The sequence below is a fragment of the Microcaecilia unicolor genome, chromosome 9, assembly GCF_901765095.1.
Source record: "Microcaecilia unicolor chromosome 9, aMicUni1.1, whole genome shotgun sequence".
Taxonomy (NCBI): Eukaryota; Metazoa; Chordata; class Amphibia; order Gymnophiona; family Siphonopidae; genus Microcaecilia; species Microcaecilia unicolor.
The window spans coordinates 110,096,150-110,119,458 of NC_044039.1; the positions used below are offsets into that span (position 1 = coordinate 110,096,150).

The window sequence follows — 23,309 nt, forward strand, 5'->3', positions numbered from 1 at the left end:
ATGAGGCAGCTCTCTCTCCATGAAGTCCCAGAGTTCCTTATCCTTGACTGTTTCAGGGACAGCAATGATAGATATTTTTGCTTCGCCCCCAATTTTCATAAGTTGCAAAATGGTTTTACATTGGGACTCTGTATCAGTGAGGCACATCTTGATACTTTCCGTGTGGTGGTCTTGGTGTAAGATGCGATCTTCTATGGGCTGCAGCCTGAAGCCCTGCCTCTCCAGGTTCTCATCGATATCATCCACAGATGCCTGCAGTTTAGACAGTCTGTCATCCAGAACCACCTTGAACTGCTTAGTGAGCTTCTGGATAGCTTGTAGAGTCGAGATCAGGGCTGCTGTTTGTTTCGCTGTCATCTTGGGGCTCATCTACAATACATAATCCTTCCTCACATGCAGGGTTTTGGCCGACATCCTATGCTGCACCTGCACGAACAGAGCTAAAACACACACTTCAGGTCCCCGGTTGTACTGAAAGCCCAAAAAGGTGTTCAGTGCAGCCTGGGGTAAGAAATTCCAATTTACATAGTTTCCAGCACAGTTGGAGTGGAGCAGGGCAGATGGATGTCTGCTCAGCTAGGCAGCATCACGTGACCCCCCCTCCAGGACTCCCCATATTAATGCCCCTTCCAGAATGAGTCACTAGCGCTATAAAAATGCTAAATAGTAATAGTATCTAGCCTAATTGACCAGCTGGTCAAGGTTATTAAGATCTGAGATAACTTGTGTTTGGTTGTGGGCCCTTGGACTTAGGGAGGCTTAAGGCAGACTCAGTACAGAGACAAAAGGCTATGAAGCCCAACATGCTCAGGGAGACCAGAGAGCACCACCAGAAAAGAAAGATAGAACACTTACAGGCCGCAAGGCCGAACTGGAACTCGAACAAGAAGGAAGGGAAAAAGGAACAGAACAAAGTCTCAGAAGAGAGTACTAACTACTACTTAACATTTCTAAAGCGCTGCTAGGGTTACGCAGCGCTGTACAATTTAACATAAAAGGACAGGCCCTGCTCAAAGAGCTTACAATCTAAAGGACAAGTGAGTAGACGATACGATGGGGCAGTCAATTTGGGGCAGTCCAGATATCCTGAAGGTAAGAGTTAGGTGCCGAAGGCAGCATTGAAGAGGTGGGTTTTAAGCAGAGACTTGAAGATGGGCAGGGAGGGGGCTTGACGTAGGGGCTCAGGAAGGTTGTTCCAGGCATAGGGTGAGGCGAGGCAGAATGGGCGGAGCCTGGAGTTGGCAGTGGTGGAGAAGGGTACTGAGAGGAGGGATTTGTCCTGTGAACGGAGGTTTCGGGTGGGAACATAAGGGGAGATGAGGGTAGAGAGGTAGTGAGGGGCAGCAGATTGAGTACATTTGTAGGTAAGGAGGAGGAGCTTGAACTGAATGCAGTAACGGATTGGAAGCCAGTGAAGTGACCTGAGAAGAGGGGTGATATGACTATATCGGTTCTGGCGGAATATAAGATGTGCAGCAGAGTTCTGAACAGATTGAAGGGGGGATAGATGGCTAAGTGGGAGTCCGGTGAGGAGTAAGTTGCAGTAGTCAAGTCGGGAGGTAATGAGAGCGTGGACGAGAGTACGGGTGGTGTGTTCAGAGAGGAAAGGGCGAATTTTGCTGATGTTGAAGAGGAAGAAGCGACAGGTCTTGGCTATCTGATGGATGTGTGCCGAGAAGGAGAGGGAGGAGTCGAAGATGACTCTGAGGTTGCGGGTAGATGAGACAGGGAGGATGAGGGTGTTATCCACTGAGATAGAAAGTGGAGGAAGAGGAGAAGTGGGTTTTGGTGGAAAGACGATGAGCTCAGTCTTGGACATGTTCAGTTTCAGGTGGCGGTTGGACATCCATGTGGCAATGTCGGTTAAGCAGGCCGATACCTTTGCCTGGGTCTCTGCGGTGATGTCTGGTGTGGAGAGATACAGCTGGGTGTCGTCTGCATAGAGATGATACTGGAAGTCATGAGATGAGATGAGGGAACCCAGGGAAGAGGTGTAGATTGAGAAGAGAAGGGGTCCAAGGACAGATCCCTGGGGAACACCAACAGATAGCGGGATGGGGGTGGAGGAGGATCCATGGGAGTGAACTCTGAAGGTGCGGTGGGAGAGATAGGAGGAGAACCAGGAGAGGACAGAGCCCTGGAACCCGTATGAGGACAGTGTGGCAAGGAGTAGATCATGATTGACAGTGTCAAAAGCGGCGGATAGATCGAGGAGGATGAGGATGGAGTAGTGGCCTCTGGATTTGGCAAGGAACAGGTCATTACAGACTTTAGAGAGTGCTGTTTCTGTCGAGTGTAGAGGGCGAAAACCGGATTGAAGTGGATCAAGGATGGCATGAGAGGAGAGAAAATCAAGGCAGCGGCTGTGAACGGCACGCTCAAGTATTTTGGAGAGGAAGGGTAGGAGGGAAATGGGGCGGTAGTTGGAGGGACAGGTAGGGTCAAGTGATGGTTTTTTGAGGAGAGGTGCGACTACGGCGTGCTTGAAGGTGTCCAGGACAGTTGCAGTGGAGAGAGAGAGGTTGAGGATATGACAGATGGACGGGGTGACAGTATGAGAGATGGTGTTAAGTAAGTTGGTGGGGATGGGATCAGAGGAACAGGTGGTACTTGTCGAGCAGGAAAGAAGGCGAGCGGTTTCCTCCTCGGTGATGTCTGGAAAGGAGGAGAAAGAGGCCTGGCTTGGTTGGTCGAGGGTTAAAGGGTGAAAAGGAGGAGATGGTTTGGTAGTGAACTCAAGGTTGATTCTTTTGCACCTTGTCGCGGAAGTAATCGGCCAGTGATTGAGGGGAGAGTGAGGGGGGGTAGGAGCGGAGGGCACTTTGAGGAGGGAGTTAAGGGTGGCGAAGAGACAACAGGGGTTGGAGCTGAAAGAATTGGTCAGTTGGGTGTAATAGTCCTGTTTGGCAAGGAATAGGGAGGAGTGGAGGGAGGATAGCATGAATTTGTAGTGAAGGAAATCTGAATGGGTGCGAGATTTCCTCCAGAGGCGTTCGGCAGATCGGGTGCAGGAACGAAGGTAGCGGATGCAAGGGATCAGCCAAGGCTGGGGATTAGTACGCTTTGTGGGACGGGAGGTGGATGGAGCGAGGGTGTCCAGAGCAGAGGAGAGAGTGGCATTGTATGCGGAGTCAGCCTTGTCGATAGACTCGGAGGACAAGATGGAGGGGAGGAGATTGGAGATACAAGAGGATAAGGTGGGAGGGTCAATAGCCTGGAGATTCCTGGAGGTAGTGGTTAGAGTTGGACGGGGCTGAGGTGGGGTGTGAAGAAGTGTGAAGGTGATCAGGTGATGATCCGAGATAGGAAGAGCTGAAGTGTGGAAATTGGAGGGGGAGCCGGAGGAGGAGAGGACGAGGTCAAGACAGTGGCCGTCTCGGTGAGTCGAGGCGGTGGAGCATAGCTGGAGGTTGAAGGAGGATGTTAGAGTGAGGAACTGAGACACGTGAGGGTCGGATTGGTCATCAACGTGTATGTTAAAGTCTCCGAGAATGAGTGACGGAGATGAGGGTTCAAGAAAAACGGAAAGCCAGGCATCGAAATCGGTGAGGAAGGAAGAGAGGGATTTATTAGGGGGGGGCGGTAAATGACTGCCACTCTGAGTGGCAATGGGTAGAATAGCCGGATGGAGTGTGCTTCAAAGGATGAGAAGCAGTGAGACTGCGGTAGGAGGAGGGGTTGGAAACTACAGGAGGGCGGAAAGTTAGTAGCCCGACGCCTCCACCGCGGCCAACTGGGCGGGGAGTGTGGGAGAAGAGATAGCCTCCATGGCAAAGGGCCGCGACTGAGGCCAAGTCGTCCGGGGAGAGCCAGGTTTCAGTTAGGGCGAGCAGTTGAAGGGAACGAGAGATGAAGAGATAATGGATGAAGGGCAAGGTTGCGCACACAGCGCAAAACACAGTCGCCAATGGAAGGTCACAAGATAACCACACAGGTACAAACAGTACCAACAAGAGCAAAATATAAGGTAAAAGGGAAACCACACAGAGAAGCAGCTCAAGGCTGTGCAACAGCCTAAATAGAAGAGCTAACAGGAGAGTAATTCCCACACACACAGAAAGGGAAAAAGGGAAACCACACAGAGAGGCAAGCTTAAATAGGGTTTGGCAGGTGACATCATCTTCCTCAGACGTCGGCCCATCCCTGACATAGCCAATCAGGACCAAGACCCTGTCGCTACAATTCTTGTCCCAGCAGAATCCTAATAATAACCAGGTATCAGAGGCTGCCATAGTGGGTTGTCCCATCTTGGCGAGGGTATACAGGATGTCTAAAGGCTTTGCAATGTTCCAGGAGGTCCGGGCATTGCCTGAACCCAAAATAGCTGTAGCCATGTCCCTGGACAGTTTGTATCCTTTGCCAAAGGCTATGCAGCATAACTTCTTCAGAGACTCAAAGGTTGATGCACTATTATCAGCAGTGGTGTGTTGCAATGCTGTCTCGGAGGAAGGAGGTGCTGCTTTCAAGAATCCACAAGATAAATATTTTGAAGGTAGTTCTCAAGTGGGCCTTGTGTTTTTGGGGGGGAGTTGTGTGGTTTTTTCCCTTTTGTTAAATATAGCACAGGCTCTGCTGTGTTGTATCCAGCAGATTCAGGTGGAAGGCTGTAATGTTAACTGTTTTTATTGGGGATCTGAACATCATACAACAATCACCTAAACAATAAAGCTAGGTAAGGTCAACAATCGGATATAACACGAGATGTAATCGGTAATCAACATGCCAATAAGGAGAAGGCAAAAACAACTGATAATCAGTTTTGATCAGGAACTCATGATTGAATCAGCTGCAAACATTTGTGGTTGACTACTTATATGGCCTTATTTGGCCATGAAGTGCATGGCTGGTCTGGGATAGTCATTTGGTTAAGGCATTATGCATCAGATACTACTTGAAGACTTGCCACAGTAGGGTTTCATTCAATTGACTGCTTGTTGTCCATCAAAGATTTAATGAAAATTGTTGGGGATCTGAAAAGCCTGAGACAACATTATGGCGAGTCTGAGGACTACCAGAAGAGTAAGCTAGATAAGTGCTAGCCATTTCAAGGCTACAGGAGGTAAGCAAACACAGGTGCAGTGCCTGCCCAAGGCACTAAGCCCTATACAGTTATGGTCCTTAGCAACCGCACTTGGAACTTGCCTAGGCCTAGATTACAGGAGATCATTGGGTTCTATGCATCTGACCTCTTCTCCCCCACTGAGGACAAGTTTTTGGTCAGTGGCAAGGAGGCTCCCTCAAACATTTTCCAAGAGAAATTGAAAAAAAAAATTTTTTTTATAGATATATATTATATATATATATATATATTATAGTGTGTGTGTGTGTGTACTTTCATGCCTCAAAACCGCTTTAAAAAATGGTGGTACCCAGGCTTCAAGTAATGGGCTGTGTCAGCATTACAGCATGGCTTGATACAAGGGGGGCTTTATCTGGAGCCAGGGAAATACCTACCAACTCTGAATATAACTTGCCTTGGGCTTCCAATGAAAAGACACGAGTTAAATCCAAATAAATAAAAAATTATGGCCCACATGAGCTCCTTACTGTAGTTCCTAAACACCAAAGCATCGTCTTCAGTTCCATTATTAAGTCATCATTAGATTCCTCACTCTCCTCCCTCATCTTGTTAATCCCAACGCCTACGTTAAAACATAATACTGATTATCTAAAAGTCTAGGTCCGGAGGAGAAGAGCTGCAGCCACTCCCAGAAAAACTCAGTTGTGGCATTGGTAGTGCCAATACAGTTGTAGTTCCAGGGCAGACACAGAAAGGGCACAAGGCTTGCCAGCAGGAGCTGTCCTTGGTAGATTAGGAGACTGGCAGGCACCATGCCGTCAATTATGCGGAAGAGCTGAGGCTGGAAGAACGGAAGCAAGAAGAAAGACTGGATGTGATGGGAGGGTGCAAAGAAACTGAAAACAAAAAAAAAAAAAAACATGAAAAACAGGAGAAAAAGAAAAAAAGAAAAATCATAGCTTATTGATCTTCCTAACTTATAAAATGTGCATCTTCCCTATGCTCTTGCCAAGCCATTTCTTTCCCCACCAGAGCCAAGATCCGCTCTTTGCCTTTCCTTGCTAATCTATTTTTTTTAATTGACTACTAAAACCTTGTTATTTCTAACTGCCCCATTTCAAATACACACACACCCACCCTACAATCAGTTTGGAATACAGCAGTAAGAATTATCCTTTCCTGATATCTGTTTTTGTTGCCATCCTCAAATCTGCACAGGCTCCTTATCCAGTCCTATATAATAATTCTCACCTCTAACAGGATGTGCCTGGGACCGTGCCTGCTGGAAGTGGTCTGCTAGGCAGGCAAGCAGTGACCTCAGTGACATCAGTGACAGACAATTTGGCAAAGCAAAACAATTTGAGTGCTGGCCATTAGGACACAGGGTTGATAGGAGAGTTTTAAAAGACTGAAGGAACCGAAAGTGTTAAATGGGGGGAGGGGGGGAGTTCTGAACTACTGAAAGACATGAACATTTGGGAAAGGAAAACAATCTGAATACTGGCCATTAGGACTCAGGGTACATAGGAGAGTTTTAAAACACTGAAGGAAACGAAAGTGTTAAACTGGAGAAGGGGGGGGGGGGGGGTGTGAATGACTGAAAGACATGCAAATTTGGGACAGGAAAACAATCTCAATGCTGGCCATTAGCACACAGGGTACATAGGAGAGTTTTAAAAGACTGAAGGAACCAAAAGTGTTCAGGGGGGGGGGGGGGGGGGGCAAGTTCTGAATGAATGAAAGAAATGACAATTTACGAGAGGAACACAATCTGAATGCCGGGCATTTGTACACAGGGTAGATAGGACACTTTTTTTAAAAAATGAAGGACGTGAAAGTATTACATCTTGGGGGAGGGGTGAGGAGGAAAGCGGTGGGGTATCCGGATACTGGGCGTTAGGGCCACGGGGGTACATAGACTTTTGAAAGCCTTAGGGAACCCAAAGTGTGGGAAGGAGGAGGAAAAGGAGGGGAGGGAACGGGGTGAGGGGGCCCTGTCACACACTCTCATTCTCACACACACACTGTCACACAGACAGTTTCACTCTGTCACACACCCACACTTTCACTCTGGCTCTCTCTCTCAAACATACACACTCCCAGGAAAACCTTGCTAGCGCCCGTTTCATTCGTTCCAGAAACGGGCCTTTTTTACTAGTTCCAAATGAAATTCAAACTTCTCTACCCTCAGTACCCTCTTCTCATTATGGCCATACAACATGATCTGCTTAGTTAGCAGAAGCCTTGCTCTGTGGAAGGGGTTCTCAACCTAGTCCTCAGGACACACCTTGCCAGTCAGGTTTTCAGGATACTACTAATGAATATGCATGAGAGAGATTTGCATGTGTACTACCTCCTTTGTATGTAAATCTCTCTCACGAATACTCAGTACAGATGTCCTGAAAACCTGGCTAGGTAGATGTGAACTGAGGTCTCGGATGAAAACCCCTGCTCTATGGTAGTCATAAAGAATAAGGTACTCAGTTCTGAGTTTCTTCTTTTTATTTTTTTTAACATCCCCAATCTCTCAACACAGCATGTAAATATAGCAAGCATGGTAACAAGGCAGCAGTAAGACACAGATTGCTATGGCACACTGGGAAGAGTACAGCTGGTAGGAAACAAAAACAAAAAAAGGAAAAGAAAAAGAGGTAATCTCTTTCTAGAGACCACTGATAAGACCTCTCTTAGAACACTTCTATTCTGGAGGTCAGAGTATAAAAATACATATACAATAAAAAAAAAATGGTGGTAGTCCAGAGAAAGGTTACCAAATGGTGCAGAACTTGTGCCAAGTCTTATGAGTTGGGACTTCAGAAACTATATATGTAAACCCTAGAAGATAAGAGAAACAGAGAAGACATTCATTTATCTGAAAATAATGCACAAAACGCTAATCTTTTCACTACAAAAAGAAATCGTATTAAGTTCTAATAATGTTTTAGGGAACAGCATGTGTCTATGGTCTAAGGTCTGGCAATTAAGATTCAATGCGAAGAAATGCAAAGTGATGCACTTAGGGAATAGAAATCCACGGGAGACGTACGTGTTAGGTGGCGAGAGTCTGATAGGTTCAGACGGGGAGAGGGACCTTGGGGTGACAGTATCTGAGGATTTGAAGGTGACAAAACAGTGTGACAAGGCGGTGGCTGTATCTAGAAGGTTGTTGGGCTGTATAGAGAGAGGTGTGACCAGCAGAAGAAAGGGGGTGTTGATGCCTCTGTATAAGTCGTTGGTGAGGCCCCATCTAGAGTATTGTGTTCAGTTTTGGAGGCCGTATCTTGCTAAGGATGTAAAAAGAATCGAAGCGGTGCAAAGAAAAGCTACGAGAATGGTATGGGATTTGCGTAACAAGACGTATGAGGAGAGACTTGCTGACCTGAACATGTATACCCTGGAGGAAAGGAGAAACAGGGGTGATATGATACAGACGTTCAAATATTTGAAAGGTATTAATCCGCAAACGAACCTTTTCCGGAGATACAAAGGCGGTAGAACGAGAGGACATGAAATGAGATTGAAGGGGGGCAGACTCAAGAAAAATGTCAGGAAGTATTTCTTCACGGAGAGAGTGGTGGATGCTTGGAATGCCCTCCCGCGGGAGGTGGTGGAGAGGAAAACGGTAACGGAATTCAAACATGCGTGGGATAAACATAAAGGAATCCTGTTCAGAAGGAAAGGATCCTCAGGAGTTTAACCGAGATTGGATAGCAGAGCTGGTAGTGGGAGGCGGGGCTGGAGGTTGGGAGGCGGGGATAGTGCGGGGCAGACTTATACGGTCTGTGCCAGAGCCAGTGGTGGGAGGCGGGACAGCGCTGGGCAGACTTATACGGTCTGTGCCAGAGCCGGTGGTGCGAGGCGGGGCTAGTGCTGGGCAGACTTATACGGTCTGTGCCCTGAAGAACACAGGTACAAATCAAAGTAGGGTATACACAAAAGTAGCACACATGAGTTGTCTTGTTGGGCAGACTGGATGGAGCGTGCAGGTCTTTTTCTGCCGTCATCTACTATGTTACTATGTGTGGTGGACACATAAGAAAGCTTCTCAGAGAAGGTAAGAAAACTACCATTCAAGGAAACATAGAACAGACCCAGAGAATTCTTAGCTATAAAAGACTGAATCGGAAGACAGATCAACTAGGAACAGATCAACCTGAAGCAATGTAACAGGAATGAAAATAAACTGGACAGACTAGATAAGACTGCAAATAAGAACTGTAAGGCTTATTTAAATTCTATGCATCTACTTTCTTATACAACCTTTTAAGTATATCACAATCTAAAAAATTACACGCACATTACTAAATCTATGTTGGTTCAACAGCAAAATAAGCCATAGCCCTCACCCAAAAATGTGGGAACACCTTCCCCATAATTCTGTAACATTGTGCACACATTTACACAAGCTGTGCATGAAAGTTACAGAATACTAGTAGATACACAAGCAGCTTGCATACTTAATCCTTAATTTGCATTAATTGGCTAAAATATTCACATAACTGTGGTAAACTAGCATTTTGTAAATTAGCACCTAAATTATACAGCTCACAACTGCAAGGGAACATACATGTGGGAAGGGAATGGGTGGATCTTACATGTACACAGGTAGTTTGAGTATTATAAGTTACATGCTAAAATGTAACATTTAGGCATGTGCATTTACACCAGCCGTTGACCAGATGTTAACATCTTTATTATTATATATCCTTTCAGTCTTTGGAATCCTTGGTCGTCCTCCCACTTTTATTTCATTTCAAGTGCTCACACCTACACTTTGTCACATAAACACTGTTACAGAATACAGCATAAGTTAACATCTGGGCACCCAGATGGTAGGTACTAAGTACTATTCTGTAGAAGGATTGTGTGCATTTTAGCACCTAAATGTTAACAACCTATACAGAATTGCCCCCAGTGTACCTGAGTAATTAGGTATTGTTTCTTTTATATTCTGCACCTCCAATATAATAGAGATAAGAATGGATCATAAAGCAAACAATAATAATAATATTCAAACATTAAAACAGACCACTACAGATCAACATTAGGTAGGTAGTAGTTAACAACGACAATAAACAAGTCTAAATTTCCTCCAAATACATGGGTAACCCAATTCGGACAAAATATCAGTAGATTGCGATTTCCACAGTCGAGGGCCAGCTGTTGAAAAACACCGATCTCGAGCTACAGCCAATCGAGGACTACAGCAGAAAGCGATAAAGATCAGTATCCGAAAGAGCTCACAAAATACATTTTTTCTGTAAATGATTCGGCCAATACAACTTAAAACGTCAACAATCAAAAAAAGAACACAAAGAATACACATCGTGTCCTTATGTTTGAGACGCACTATAAGCAGAAAAACTAACGAAGGGATTTAGATGAACTGCTCATTTTCAAAGCACATAGTAGTAACCTATGTAACTTTGTAGGTCTATGTGCTTTGAAAATGAGCTTCAAAGAGAAACATAGGGGAGAATGAGTTGCGGTAAAGAGCCAAAATAGGACATGGGAAAGAAAGGGAGAGCAGATAAAGGACTACCATCTTGGGCGGCGAGAGAAATAAAGGCAAGATAGAGAGCATATTCTAAATGCGTGTTATTCCTGATGAATACATGCTAGGACGCAAAGAGCACCTTTAAAAATTCTGATAACTTCCTGAAGTACATTTTTCCAATCTTATTCATACACAGAATCAGAGACGGGTACCAAGAAGAAGCCAATAAGTGTTACACAGTCACCTGTAAGTAGGATTCAGAAACACTTTCCAGGAGAGATCAAGTCGGGAACATCCAAAGGACTGTGAGACAAGAAGCCTGCTCAGTGCCAAAGAGGAAACAGAAACGCCACAGGCTCTTACCAAGAAAATATCCGCCGGACTGCTCCCGAGACAGACGAACCGCTGCTCGGGGTCGTCCCACTCACAACCACAACTGTGTCCGGCACAAGGGAACCCGGACCACCAGGAACTCTTCTCTAACACCAGCCCCACAGTCTCCGTCCGTCACTAACTATCAACTCTACTTTCTCGTCTCTCCAACTCACTCCGCTTCTCTCTAGTCTCCTGTCCTGATAAACGTCACCATTCGCCGCGACCTTTCGTACACAGGACTTCTTCCGCTTCCGGGGCGACAGAGAGAGAGAAGCACCGCCTCCTACCCGGTGTTGTTAACCCGCGCCTGGATTGATCTGCCGAGAAAGAGAGAAATCTTATTAGAGGGATTCCTTGTTAAATTCTTCTCAGCCTAACGAGAAGGACCCCTGTGTCCTGCAAAAATTCCATTAAGCAGGAGCCTCGCCTGACAGAGATGCGCTTTCTGCGCGCGAACGTAAGGTTCTGACTTACTTTTAAGCAATTATTTGTCTGGTGAGTGGTCCTTCTTGTTCATTTGGCTGTCTTGGTGCGCCATTTGTTGTCCCCATTTCCTTACGGTATAGAAATCTTTCAGGGTCAATTATCAATAGAATCAAACAAAATAAAACATGGAAAAGAAATAAGATGATACCTTTTTAGTGGACATAACTTAATACATTTCTTGATTAGCTTTCGAAGGTCTCCTTCTTCCCTCAGATCGGAAATAAGCAAATGTGCTAGCTGACAGTGATATAAGTGAAAACCATTCAAGCATTACTATGACAGTCTGACAGGGTGGGAGGATGGGGGTGGGTAATATAGTAACAAAGTAAATGACGGCAGAAAAAGACCTGCATGGTCCATCCAGTCTGCCCAACAAGACCAACTCATATGTGCTACTTTTTGTGTATACCCTACTTTGATTTGTACCTGTCCTCTTCAGGGCACAGACTGTATAAGTCTGTCCAGCACTATCCCCGCCTCCCACCCACCAGCCCCGCCTCCCACCACTGGCTCTGGCACAGACCGTATAAGTCTGCCCAGCACTATCCTCGCCTCCCACCACCGGCTGGCTCTGCCACCCAATCGCGGCTAAGCTCCTTAGGATCCATTCCTTCTGAATAGGATTCCTTTATGTTTATCCCACGCGTGTTTGAATTCTGTTACCGTTTCATTTCCACCACCCTCCCGCGGGAGGGCATTCCAAGCATCCACTACTCTCTCCGTGAAAAAATACTTCCTGACATTTTTCTTGAGTCTGCCCCCTTCAATCTCATTTCATGTCCTCTCGTTCTACCGCCTTCGCACCTCGGAAAAGGTTCGTTTGCGGGGTTAATACTTTTCAAATCTTTGACGGCTGCTTAGGTAACTTTTAAACCATACAAGAACGTAAGACCTTTGAAGTCAGAATGATTGAATATTTTACACCCAACAGAAAGGACTTTAACAGGATCTGGGGTTCCTAGCCCATTATAAACCATAAAGCTGTATGTCTCTGTTGATCACCCCACCCCTCACCTATCCACACCATCCTGTTAGAATATCAATGATATGCTTTGATGTCCCCATGCATACCTCCTACCCACCCCATCCTCCCACCCTGTCAGGACTGTCATAGTAATGCTTGATGTTTTCACTTATATACACTGTCAGCTAGCACATTGCTTATTTCCGATCTGAGGAAGAAGGGAGACCTTCGAAAACTAATCAAGAATATGTATTAAGTTATGTCCAATAAAAAGGTATCATCTTATTTTCTTTTCCATGTTTTATTGTGTTGATTTCTATTGATAACCTTAAGAGTGAACTAACACGGCTACCACACTCCTCTACTTAAGAAGGTCAATTTAGAAATTCTGCTTTTTCAGCTTTAATGACAGGGAAATTAATTTACGTTTTGTCTCTTCCAGACAACCTGATTTTGTAACCCCCTCCCCCACCTCTAGACATCTGATCTGTTGCATTTAGTTAATGACATACCTAACTGACAAAACAGTTCTGGAGTTTTTACAACCTCAGCTTGCTTTAAAGGACCTGCAGTACTGATTTCAACAGCTAGACATCAATACCACACTGCACCAGAAACGTAAGCTTCAAAGCAAGATTGATCAAAAGGCACCCACCTGGAACTGGGTAACTTGGCAGCGCTATTCTTATATGCTCCCCAACTTCTACAAGTTTCCACACCTTGCTCGGTGTTTGGCATGAGTTGGTGTGGTTATAGGAGCAGAGCTGTCAAGTTTCCATTCCAGGAGGGAGACTTTTTGGTCAGTCCTGGTTTTAAATGCACATCCCAAAGCAGTATAGTATTTGTAGTCTACGGTTCTGTCCATTGAAATCAGTGGTGCAGATCCCATAATGCACCAGGATGAGGTGGATGTTAAGGAGTGGCAAACAGGGTATTTGCCCTGGGCCCTTATACTACAGGAGGCCCCCCAAATCTGCCTGAAGCCGAAGATGGCATAGACTGAAGACCAGCTTTGGGGCCCAGGGGTGGCCCTGTAATGAGGCCAACTGAGGTAGCAGCCTCAGGTAGTGCTCTTCAAGGAGCGGCACTCTAGCCGCCCGACTTGTCATTTGTCTCTGCACATCCCTCCCCTTGTATCCGCCCCAGTGGAAACAGGAAGTTATATCGGAGAGGGCAAGCCGCTGTAGAGAGCAGATGCTGGGGACGGCGACCAGAGCAGCGTGTTTTATTGCTGCCACTGCCCAGCCAACTTTTGCCACAAATTAAGACTCAGGGAGGGAGGGGTTTGAAGAAGGAAGGGAGAGATGCCAGACTGCAGCCTGGTTGGTGGGTGGGGGAGAGAGATGAGTGATGCTGGACAGCAAGAGGTAGAAGGGAGAGATGGTCACAGACGGTGCTAGAAAGAAAGAAGGGAGAGATGGACTAGGGGAGGGTTTAGGGAAAGGGAAGAAATCTTGGCTCAAGGAAGGAAGGAGGAGAAATGTCAGACTCGGGGACTCGAGTAATGGGAGAGAGGGAAAGTTATCAGATTCGTGGGAAAGGGGGAGATGGACTTGGGGGAAGAAAGAGGAAGATAGAGATGGCAGAGGGGTTGGAAGGGGCAGGAAGATGGGAATCGGGGGAGGACAGAGGGACTAAGGGGAGAAGAAAAAATGGACTTGGAGAGGTGAAGGGGCAAAATGGGGAAAAGATGGTGCGGAAGGTGGTGGACCTCACGCGTCACCTAGATAGGATTTTAGATACTGCTGGGGAGGAGTCGGCTGTCTTGGTACATGTACGGTACCAATGACCTAGGAAAATGTGGGAGAGAGGTTCTGGAAGCCAAATTTAGAATCTCTTAGGTAGAAGGCTCAAATCCAGCACCTCTAGGTAGCATTTTCGAAATGCTACCCCGTTCCACGCGCAGGGCCCAAGAGACAGGCAGAGCTCTGGAGTTTCAATGTGTGGATGAGACGATGGTGCAGGGAGGAGGGTTTTAGATTTGTTAGGAACTGGGCAACATTCTGGTGAAGGGGGAGCCTGTTCTGAAAGGATGGGCTCCACCTTAACCAGGGTGGGACCAGGCTGCTGACATCGGCATTTAAAAAGGAGATAGAGGAGCTTTTAAACTAAAAACGGGGGACATTCAAGGGGTGGGGGAGGGGGAAGGGGTGGAGGGGGAGATATGTTAAGGGGAATATTTGAATGTTATACCTTTGAGGAGTTGTTATGTTCAGGTTTCTGGTGTGTAGTTACTAGTTATGTAGTACAATTGTTGACACCCTGATGGACAATCTTAAAATGTTGAAACATAGGTATTACGCACAGCCGGAGACGGAGGGGTAAAACTGTAAAAATTTTGATGACTATAAACACTGCTGTATATCTGTTGTATTATTGTTCTAAGGCATACCAGATGGCTTAGCAATTAATGTGTTAAGGTGAATTTGTATTTCTTGCTTTGTCATCAATAAAAAATTGTTGAAACATAAAGTAGAAACAGGGGGAAGGCGGACAGTCGCTCAAAAGCGCATGGTTCGGAGCAAAAATCTTGTAAAATTTTGCTGTGTACCCATCCATCCCTGGAGCTTTACCCCCCTTAAGCTCTTTTATCACCCTTAAAATCTCATCAACTGAGAAAGGCCCCTCCAACCAAACCTGATCCGCCTCACTTAACTTTTGTAACCCAACTCCTAGGAAATCTGAGATCTCCGAGAGCGGAGTGTCTTCTCCCTGGGAGTATAACTCAGGTTAAAACTGAACAAACCTCTTCTGGATGTCCCCGTCGCAATAATACAAAATATCCCCAGGACCCTTGATCTTAGTAATTGTCTAAAGTATCCTACGCTTCCTAAGATGATGGGCCAGTATTCTACCTGCCTTGTTACTAAATTCATAAAATTTCTGCTGGAGAAGTTGTCTGTGAAATTCCATCTGTTCCACCTGAAACCTCTGAAGTTCCTGCCTGCAAGTTATCAAATTGTTAAATACTGTTTGGTCACCTCCAGCTTGGTGCTGTGACTCCAAACGCACCAGCTCAGATCTAAGCTCCAGCTCCCTCTTTCTTCTTTCACGCTTGCGCTTGGCCCCCCACTTAATAAGGTGACCCCGTACCACCGCCTTTAGAGCATCCCAAAGAATACCATCAGTGACCTCCCCGTTATCATTATGTTCCAGATAGGATTTAATAATCTGTTTTATATCCTGACATATCCTCACTTCCCCCAACACTGATTCATTAAGCCTCCAGTATGTAAGGCGCTTTTCTCCCTGTAATCCCCTCAATTGAATCCACACTGGGGCATGATCAGAGGCATGTATGCTTTCAATGTCTGACTCCGGCATCTGATCCCACAATGAACGGCTACAACACAAAATGTCAATCCTGGTATAGGACTGTTGAGCATGGGAATAGAATGAAAAAGATCCCTGCCCTGGGTGTTTTAGTCTCCAGACATCCAGCAAATCCAAATCCTTAATCAGTCTCAACCATTTCTCTCTATGAATGAGAACATTTCCCCCACCCCCTTAGAGTGATCTAAATTAGATACTGTTAAGTTAAAATGTCCCCCCATTATCACTTGTCCTGAAATAAAGTTGGAGAGTCCCTACTACTACTACTATTTAGCATTTCTATAGCGCTACAAGGCATACGCACTATTGGGAGCATATACATTAATGCAAGTAACTGATTGCTCATACAAACACCCCGCAACCGCCAGACATCTCCCCTGAGTATCCTGAAAAACCCTCTCCTTAACAAAGAGCAACCCTGATTTGAAATATATCGCCAGTCCACCTGTCCTACCTCCTCAGGTATCTGCACGTGTAAAACATTGATTGTACACTCTACTATTAAGTAATGCCACATCTTTTTTTTTTCTTATATGAGTTTCCGGTAGGAGAACCACATCCCACTGTAGTCTCTTCAATTCCCGAAAAATTATACTTCATTTCCCTGGATCATTCATACCATTTGACATTCCACGAACTCACCCTCAACCCCCCACCACCCCCCCCCCCCCTTTCCCCGAACCCCCATCCATCCGACCGTCCTCACCAGCCATAAATTTCCCTGAGGAAGAGCACCGTTGCCGGGACAATCTCACATTCATATCTATTAATCACCCCCGTAAAAAAAGGCCCTTCACAAAACATCCCCATCTCTCCACTCCCAACCCTAATCCGCCCCCCCCCCCCATGTACTTCCCCCTCACTTACACTCCATACACACTTACAACTGCAAACCCCCCCAACATTTACCAAACATTTAATTTACCAGCTGTGAGCTGGCAAAGCCCTTTTTATGGGAACAACAAACTCAGTCCCAATGTCTCCAATATGACAGCCAGATCCACCAGGGTACCCCTCAGGTAGCCAAGTTGTCCTGATGGCGATCCACCAAAGATGTACAACCTCTGCCTCCACAAACCCTCTGCCACGTGGAAGAGAATTTAACAGGAGAAGTCAAAGCACGTGTGTTAGTGGTAGAGGCCGGTATATCTGTGTACCCCAGCTCCGATAGAGCCTTCTAAGCATCCTCCATAACTGTACTCGATGGGACTGAACTCCCACAGAAAATTGTAATCCAAAAGGAAAAAGCCACCTGTATCGCAAGCCAACTTTCTGAAGATATGCAGTCACCTCGTGAAACTCATGACGACGTTGGAGAGTTGTCTTCGCCAAATCCTGAAAAACCCGTATGGTGTAGTTGTTCATTTAATGTCACCCATTGATCTAGCTTTTTTCCACACCGCTTCCTTCACAGAATAGTCATGAAAACGAGCAATGATGTCTCTGGGCATGGAGTTCCTCTGAGGCCCCAGACTTCTATGCGCTCTGTCCAGTGTTACAGGATCCCCCTTGGGGCTGCTAGAATTATTGCCCCCCCCCCAATTTAGAATGAAAGCACATATCTCTTGCAGCACTGATGAACTGTCTTTAAACTTTGCTTCTTCGGGAATCCCCTTAAAGTGTAAGTTACTTCGGCGAGTTCTATTCTCAAGATCCTCAATAGCTGAAATCAGCTCGTCCCTCTTCTTACTCTCCAGCTTGTGTGCCGTTTGAAGAGCTTGCACCTTGACTGTGAGACCCTCCATCCGCTCCTCTGTTCTCTCGAGGCGACTGCCAATCTCCCTCACTTCCCCACTCAGTTCTGAGATTGCAGCTTGTATATCTTTCCTCGTAGCCCCGATTTCCACTTTCAATTCCTTAAACCAACGAGCAACATCTTGCTTAGTGAGTTCAGCGTCACTCTCCATCTGCTCCGCATGGTCCCGCTCTGAGTCAGATTCCTCCTCCGCCATCTTTGATCGGAGCGCCGCTGCACCGACGAGACACCTCCACACCTCTCAGCGGTAAACTTATATTTATCAAGTTTTTTCTTTGCTGCCATAACTGCGCCACCTGTAACGTCTGTGGAGAGATGATTCAGCCAAATTTAAGCTGGTGAAATTAACCTTTTTACTCCTGCTCCGACGGAGCTAGCGAGTCAAGCAGCCATTCCCTAGTGGTGACGTCACTTCCTCCTCATGTCCTCTAGTTTTATCGTTTTCTCTTCTCTGGAAAATATTTTTTTCTATATTAATTCCTTTCAAGTACTTAAACATCTGTATCACATCTCCCCTGTCCCTCCTCTTGTCTAGGGTATACAAATTATTCAGGTCTTCCAGTCTCTTCTCATACATCTTTTGTCACAAGCCCCATACCATTTTTGTCACCTTCCTCTGGACTGCTTCAAGCCTTTTTACATCCTTAGCAAGATATGACCTCTAGAACTGAACAATGTGGCATAAAGAAGAAACAAGCGGTTGCACATCAGACCACTTCCTTTTCCTCTGCTGACCCGGGCTCAGCTACTGTACAGAGTCTTGCGTGGTTCAAATAAGCAGTGGGCACAGGCCAGCAAAGGAGGAGAAAGTGGTCGGATGTGCAACTACTTGTTTCTTCCTTATACCACATTATCAGGGGGAAAACATGGTAATGTGGCGGCAAGGAAAGAATGCAGAAAGGTAGGGGTTGGAGGCTAAGAGAAAGAACTAGGGGGCAGAGAAAGCTGTGGGAAGAGAAGGGGTTCAAGCTAAATCAGGGTAGGGAGGGTGGAACCTGAAGCTAAGTTGGAGAGGGAGAACACAGCAGATTGGAACCTGGAGAGAGATTGCTAGTGAAGGAAGAAAGAGGGGGAGTGGTTAGGCCTTATGATAGGAAGTTCTGCATAACAAATCACAAATAAATAATGCAGAATTTTAAAATATTGTACACAGAATTTCCAACATTTTTTTGTAACTGAATATGTAACAACTACATATTTTAAATCTGACTCAACGTGATTATAGGATATCCAGTGATCACCAAGGGTGCTTCCCATTTTAATATTTTCAGATTGCTCAAATGTTCTGCTATTCGTTGTTTAACTTTTCATCTAGTTTGTCCTATATACCATTTAGGGCAACAAACAACAACGAATAACAAAACATTTGAGTAATCTAAGAGTATTAAAATGGGAAGCACCCTTGTTAGATCACTGGATATCCTATAATCACGTTGAGTCAGATTTAAAATATGTAGTTCTGTTACATCTCCTCCCTATTGTAATTGAATATGTATCAGCAATTCTTACCCAAAAGGAGCAAAGATTTATCTATGATTGGGACATGGTTCAACCTAGGCCCTAGGGGACTAAACAAGGAAATTGATTGGGTGGCCTAAAAAGACTGACAGGGGGTTTGACCCATTCAGCACCATGTAGATTGATCATGGAGGACATTTAAATTTTGTGCTGAAGCACATGTGTCGGTGTTCTGGTCGCAGAGAGGAGCGTAGGGTAGTGATTTCCCCCCCCCCCCCCCCAGGATGACTGAGCAGTGGTTTCTCAACAAGAACAGTTAAGAGGTGGACACAATATTTTTTGTTAAGTTAATATAAAGTTTAATAATTCTTTGAAGAAGTGTTAATAGTGAACTATATTGCTGTCATTTGCCATTACAGCAAAACGTGTCTCCACATTGGGTACAACAACGTTTTTTGAGATAACATCAAGAACAACGATGTTCTTTGAGATGACTTCAGTTGTGATTTTTTGAGCACGTAATTCACGTTGTGATATATTATTAATCAGCAGAACTACAAGACTGAACACTGGATGCCATTCTACATGTACCTGCTATGAGATAAGTAACATTTGAATATGTTGCTGTGCACATCAAGCAAACATTGACTGGCAATTGTACCAAGCATATTGTTGTCTTGTGATTATAGACAGGTGGGATAGGTAGGCTCCAGTGCTATGATGGTATAGGATTGTGCTGTATGCTGGTTCCATGATAAACGGAGGTTTAGCACTTCAATATACACTGAGCACTATAATTATTTAAAAAGTATTTTAAATATTAGTAGCACATTATTACAAAATAACTGCTATGAATTAGTGAATTTGTTATAAGATAATAACAAATAATAATATTCGAACCCTAAGAATTTATATTAAATTTTAACTGCCAGACCCTCGACCATTCTTCTAACGTTTCATTGTTTCTACTCCCTCCAGGGTATCCACTCTACTGGCTATCTTCATGTCATCCGCAAAAAGGCAAACCTTTCCTTCCAACCCTTCAGCAACATCTCTCACAAATATATTAAACAGAATTGGCCCCAGCACTGACCCCTGAGGAACTCCACTGCTCGCCTTCTTTTCCTCCAAGCGGATTCTATTTACCACCACCCTCTGCCATCTGCCAACCAGTTTTGGTCCAAAGTTCAGCCCTCTCAGCTTATCCATCTCAGGATAACAACAAAAATACTTTGATATCCTGAGCTTCTGAAGTATTTTCCTCCTCTTTGTATAAGTTTAAGGTGAGATAGAATATCTTGTGAATGTACACGTTGTAAGATTTTAATTATAACTGTTTTTGTTACCTGCCTAGAATGGCAGATAGTGCAAGCTATAAATTTGTAAATAAAATGACTGTTCAACTTAATTGTTTTTAAAGGAAGTAGAGAAGCATACAGAGGGTAACTTCATACAACGCCTTCATGTGTAAAAGGCCTACTTATGCATGTAAGTGGCCTCTTAAAAATACCAACTGGCATAAAAGTACATGTCATGACATGATGTCACATCCTTTGCCTGTAAGCGTGTTCAAGGGCAGAGTTTGGAAGGAGCATGGGCAGAATTCATAGCTATGCACATCCTATATAATAAAACTCACCCTCAACGTTCTGAAGACACTGACGTCAGTGAAGCCAAGCCACTGACATCTCTTCCTTCAAGACGGGGTTCGATAGGGGGGGGGTGTTGGGGAGGAAACCTTGCTAGCGCCCGTTTCATTTGCTCTAGAAACGGGCCTCTTTTACTAGTAAATTATTAAAATACATTAATTCTACATATACATGAATTATCTAGATGTGAACATCTACACCTGCTCAAAAGCATACAAACAAGAGGACACCGCTATGAAACTAATGAACAACAGACCCAAAACAACTGTATAAAAGTTTTTTTTGTTTTGTTTGTTTTTTTTTACACTGTGCATAATTAAGTTGTGGAATCTGTTTCCAGAGGGGCAAGGTCAAGATGACAACATATGTTACAAGAAGTTTCTAGAGGAAAAAGCGCATAAAAAAAGTTTTAGCCAGATAGTCTAAGGAGAACATCTATTATCCCTTTGAATTATTTATAAGACATGGTTTATTTACTTTTTGGGATCTTTGAGGTACTTTTGATCCTGACATGGCTCACTATCAGAGACAGGATGCTGGGCTTGATGGACCTGCATCTGACCTAGCATGGGCTTTTCTTATGTTTTTTTATGAGAGGCTGAATTAAATCCGGTGTCATAGCCGGCCCATGGGATTGCCACCAGCCAGACCACATCTCCCCAGCAATCAACTGGGTTGGTGTGCTAGCAAGTTGGTGGCCCAGTTATGTGTTTGGGAAGACTAGGCAACTGGATGTTTAGGCAGGTGGCCTCGCTGGTTTTTTGGTGTCTGCTTGGATGGCGTGAGTTTTTCAAGCTCAGACTGAGAGAGGACCGGGAACTGATGGATGTTTTGGGATTTGATGTGGAAATATAGATGAGAGTTGTGTAGATAGTGGAGATCAAGAGTTTCTGTGCAGTGACTGGAGAACCAAGAACTTCAAGTACCAAGGCAATGTAGTCTTTAGACCAACAAAATAGGTAGGAGGGACACAGAAAATTTCCCATTGTACTGGGTGACACAGGCTTGAGTAAAGGAATATCATGCTATACCCTGGACAGGTTGCCTCTATATGTTACATCTTACAGACTCAAGAAGGAAGCTGTCTTTGGCATGATGCAAGTGCTATGGCATCATTAGCAGTAAATTTGAAAGACTAAGATCAAACTCATATTCTCACTTGGGAGTGAAGTTCACTACTCTCCTGGGGCCCTTTTTTCAAATTGCAGTAAGCACTAACACTTGCTTACTTCAGTTTAAAATGGCATACCATGGGCATGCTGAGACATCCCATGGTTACTTTTGGACATGTGCGTTGTACTACTTGCGCGCTAAAAATAAAATGTAATTTTTTGCTGAGGTGGCATGACTGTGGGACGGCCAGTGGATGTATTTGCGCTAATCATATTTGATCTATTCTTACTGTACACCGCCTGAGTGAATTCCTTCAAAAAGGTGGTAAATAAATTCTAATAAATAAAATAATAAGTTGTGCAGCCAACTTGTTATGCTCCGATTAACATGTGAGCCCTTAATGTCTACAAAATGGGTGGTGGTAAGGACTCGCATACTAATCTTTTGTAATGGCCATGTGCTAATGGCAAATTAGCGTTGTGATATAAACTATACAAAAGCAAGGGAGAGAACCCAACAAATATATCCCAACTACACACAAAAGCAAGAGGATTCTCTTGTAGATTAGATTCTGAGCAGTACTGGGAAAATAAGGAGGAAAAAGCCTCAAGAAGCTCTTGGCTAAAAGAAGCACAGAAGCAGGACTGCTTCATCATTGGCCAAAAAACCTCCTTACAGAGTGACAGCATACTACTACTACTACTAAAAGTAATCTCAGTTATACTTTAATAGTACTTAGCTGTGTAGTCATTCCTTTTTCCAAAGAACAGACAGACCGAGACCAACGGGGCCAGGCATTTTGTCTGGCTGCGTCTTTAACGGCCAGAATTCTGCTGAAAAAAAAGGAAAAATCAACACAGAATAAACAGAAGAAATTTTGTATGCCACTATCCATCTTACAAAAACTCAAAACTGCTCACTTGGAACTCCGTTCTACACTCAATGGCAATAGGAAGACTGCAACGGAAAGAAATGGCGACCCTTTTAAAGGCGTGACGTCAGACGCCCAGAGAACATCACCCAATCAAAAAATATTCAGAAACAATTACACCACTTTACTTTGCATTAAGTCCTAAAGGAATTAGAATTTTAATTTAAAGATCCACTGTTGCTCTTTCTGTAAAAAATGTGTCTTTGATCCTCCCCTCTTCTTGTGGACTCCTAATCTGGTGGTAACACCACACATCTCGAGATTGAAAAAGGGTGTTCAATGTGTTACAGTGACTTTCTAGTGGTGATTTCCTTTCAGTGTTTTAATATTACTGTTATGTTCAACTAGATGTGTATAGAGCTGCCGAGTGTTTGTCCAACATAGAGCTTCTCACAAGGGCACATTATGCAGTATATAACATGATCCGACTACAAGTGGTACTAACACATAAAGTGTATTCCCTTGCGGTGAAAGGATGTTTAAAACATGTCAGTTTCTATCATTAGCGGGCACATGCTGCATTCATTGCACTTCTTATGTCCCCTAACTTCAGGCACTGTATAGAGGGACTCAGCAGTTCCTTCAAGTTTTACATCAACTGTTATGCAAAAGTATCCTTGATTCAGAAAAAAAAACGGGAGTGGAGGAGTGGCCTAGTGGTTAGGGTGGTGGACTTTGGTCTGGGGTACCTGAGGGAACTGAGTTCGATTCCCACTTCAGGCACAGG

At 44.7% G+C, this 23,309-nt stretch overlaps 1 protein-coding gene across 3 annotated transcripts in view; it reads right to left on the reverse strand.

Annotated features, from left to right (window-relative positions):
• Positions 1 to 11,135, reverse strand: part of SRP54 (signal recognition particle 54) — a 144,492-nt gene extending 133,357 nt beyond the window's left edge. Inside the window, exon 1 of one of the 3 annotated variants that reach the window (XM_030214192.1) lies at positions 10,881 to 11,135. The gene's annotated coding sequence lies outside the window, so the exon portion shown is untranslated. Of the gene's footprint in view, positions 1 to 10,761; positions 10,782 to 10,880 lie in introns of those variants that run through there. The other 2 variants (XM_030214193.1, XM_030214194.1) reach the window with 2 other exon arrangements.
• Between the last annotated feature and the right edge of the window lie 12,174 nt (positions 11,136 to 23,309).